This window comes from Oryx dammah, unplaced genomic scaffold (genome assembly GCF_014754425.2).
Source record: "Oryx dammah isolate SB20612 unplaced genomic scaffold, SCBI_Odam_1.1 HiC_scaffold_28, whole genome shotgun sequence".
NCBI classification, from domain to species: domain Eukaryota; kingdom Metazoa; phylum Chordata; class Mammalia; order Artiodactyla; family Bovidae; genus Oryx; species Oryx dammah.
The window spans coordinates 45,867,032-45,870,250 of record NW_024070212.1 but is presented as its reverse complement, the minus strand read 5'-3'; the positions used below and the strand labels follow the sequence as shown (position 1 = coordinate 45,870,250).

At 41.5% G+C, this 3,219-nt stretch overlaps 1 non-coding gene across 1 annotated transcript; it reads right to left on the bottom strand.

The window, feature by feature from the left end:
• Positions 1-2,941: 2,941 nt before the first annotated feature.
• Positions 2,942-3,013, bottom strand: TRNAC-ACA. Its single transcript has one exon. It is a non-coding gene; the product is annotated as a tRNA-Cys (tRNA).
• Between the last annotated feature and the right edge of the window lie 206 nt (positions 3,014-3,219).

The window sequence follows — 3,219 nt, the reverse complement described above, 5'->3', positions numbered from 1 at the left end:
GCTGGATCCATTCTAAATCATACTGTGATGAATTGTCATGGAGAACGAAACAACCCAGAGCCCCAGTGAGATATATGGAAACACTGGCTAGGAAAAACTGGCTACACCCCTTCAATACAACTCAAGGAACCTTAAATGCATAGCACTGCCTGGATTTCCCTCAGGATGTATTGGCCCATTTAGGGGCACTCTGAATTCAGAATATATGGAACAGTATAGGTTAGTGACATTTACTTTTATTAATATAATAAAGTGAAGTCACTCAGTCATGTCAGACTCTTTGCAACCCCATGGACTGTAGCCTACCAGGCTCCTCCGTCCATGGGATTTTCCAAACAAGAATACTGGAATGTGTTGCCTTTTCCTTCTCCAGAAGATCTTCCTGACCCAGGGATTGAACCCAGGTCTCCCACATTGTAGGCAGATTCTTTACTGTCTGAGCCACGAGGGAAGTCCTGTTATTAATATAATAGGAATATTTTATAGAAAACTTTGAACTTTACCTGAGCTCTGTAATTCTGGAAATCAGCTACAGTTAAAGAAACTTCCCCCTTCCTTTGTATTCTGGGAAAGGGCTTACTGCAAAGAACCACTCTTTCTCATACAACTGAGATAAGTGATATGGATAATCTCCTTGTTTTCCTAACAAGAGCCAGATATGGACCCTTCAAATTTCCATTCTTCGCCTCATAAATGACTAGCTGAACTTTTAATCTCCACTGAAAAATCAGAACAAAATTCTTGTTCACCTGACTTGTCCCAACTTTGTAGTTCAAATTTTCCCCTTCTCACTTGACCTTGAACATTGACCCACCCTCAGCCTGAGCCAATATCAGAATAAGGAATGGTTTCTTTTAATGACCCTCCACTCCCAAAACTGACCACAAAAAGCAGCATTCCCTGATCACTTATCTAATTCAAGTTCTTTTCAGCCTTGTTTACACCTTCCTGTGAAGAAAGCCCTCTTTAGCCTGATTCTAGAGATGCTTGTCATCTTGCATTCTGAAAGTTCTTTCTGTTGCAATAGTCTTTTCAAATGGTCTGTCCTTTCATAAGTCCAGATTTGTCTTTATTTGACAATATGTTGAATAAAATAGATAAAATTTTATGAGATTTCTGTCAGACTTTGTGAGCTCTATTTAATGAGATAGTTAATATATATTTTATTGAATTATATTAAGAAATATTTATTCCAGTTACAGTGAATTCGCACTATTCATAAGAAATGAACTTATTTCGAACTTAGATGAAAAATTTGAGATGTCAGCTTAAAATGGGCAAGAGGGTACATAGTTTTTTTTTTTTTTTCAAAATTATTGTAGGAACTACACAAGGCAAAGAATTTGAGGACTTCATCTCTAACAGATGAAATCTAGGGAAGCAAGTCATCAAGAAGATATGGTTTCTATTTTAGGTTTGCTCCCTGAAACCCTTTGATTTATGATTTCTCTCTCTGAAAAATGAGACGAACATTTGTGCTCTCACTTTTTGAATACATGTCTTAAAATGAGTTATTTGAAATTCCTTTCTGGGTGAGTCAGTCGTGTGTATATATGGGGGACATCATACATGCTGGCGAGGTTAGGGTTCTGGGAGCTGGGGGCTGAGCAGTGGGCAGGACAGTCCAGTAGCTTCAGAGCACAGAGGAAAACAGAACTCGAAACAGAGACCTGTACTAACATGGTCTGGGTAAGATCAGGGACACCCTAAATAAAACAGGTTGTGCAATCCCGTGGTGGAAATAAAAGCCAGAGATAGTGACAGTGTCAGGAGACGTGGTTTGGTCAGCAGGAGGGGCCAGGTTTTGGTGGAAAGTTGGGATCTTGTCCAAGGACAGAGAGAAATTTGTTAAGAGCCTTGAGCTAATTAAGATCCCTGGGCTCCCCTGGTAGCTCAGCTGGTAAAGAATCCACCTGCAATGCAGGAGACCCTAGTTTGATTCCTGGGTTGGAAAGATCCCTTGGAGAAGGGAAAGGCTACCCCCTCCAGTATTCTGGCCTGAAGAATTCCATGGACTATATTGTCCATGGGGTGGCAAAGAGTGGGACAGGACTGAACAATTTTCACTTTCACTTGAGCTGATTAGGATATGTCTGAGGCCAAAGGATAGAATAAAATGTTTAGAAATTGCCTTTATGTATTATCAGCTCATGCATAATAATATATTCTTTCTCCTTATGCAAACCCTGCAGCCTCATTTTTACCAAATATACATTCAAACAGTTGTTACTATTACTTTCTAGGGTTTTTGTTTTGTTTCCAGTTAAATTATTTCCCCAAGTGAAATTTTGCAACATATTAACTTGAAATGCATTTATTAATGTTTATTACCTTCTTCAGTTCAATTCAGTTCAGTTGAGTCGCTCAGTCGAGTCCGACTCTTTGCGACCCCATGAATTGCAGCACGCCAGGCCTCCCTGTCCATCACCAACTCCCAGAGTCCACTCAGACTCATGTCCATCGAGTGATGCCATCCAGCCATCTCATCCTCTGTCGTCCCCTTCTCCTCCTGCCCCCAATCCCTCCCAGCATCAGAGTCTTTTCCAATGAGTCAACTCTTCACATGAGGTGGCCAAAGTACTGGAGTTTCAGCTTTAGCATCATTCCTTCCAAAGAAATCCCAGGGCTGATCTCCTTCACAATGGACTGGTTGGATCTCCTTGCAGTCCAAGGGACTCTCAAGAGTCTTCTCCAACACCATAGTTCAAAAGCATCAATTCTTCAGTGCTCAGCCTTCTTCACAGTCCAACTCTCACATCCATACCTTTCTCTAAGTTTTGCTTTAGCTAAAATACTGTTATCCTTATAGACTATAGTGAAGTTGCTCAGTCGTGTCCAACTCTTTGTGACACCATGGACTGTAGCCTACCAGATCCTCTGTCCATGGGATTTTCCAGGCAATAGTCCTGGAGTGGATTGCCATTTCCTTCTCCAGGGGATCTTCCCAACCCAGGGATCGAACCTGGGTCTCCTGCATTGTAGACAGACGCTTTACCATTTGAGCCACCAGGGAAGTCCTATGTCTTTAGAAGGTCTTTTTTGTATTGGTCAGAGCTAGGAGATGTTGGTTAAAAAAAAAAAAAAAAGACTACTTACAGAGGTGTGGGCAGTGTAAGGGAAGAAACAAGGAATGTTGAGGTACCAAAGGACTGGCAGCAGCAGAAAGCTGATGCCATCCTTAAGTCTGGGATAAAGGGGTAGGGGAGAGCAGGATGGGTA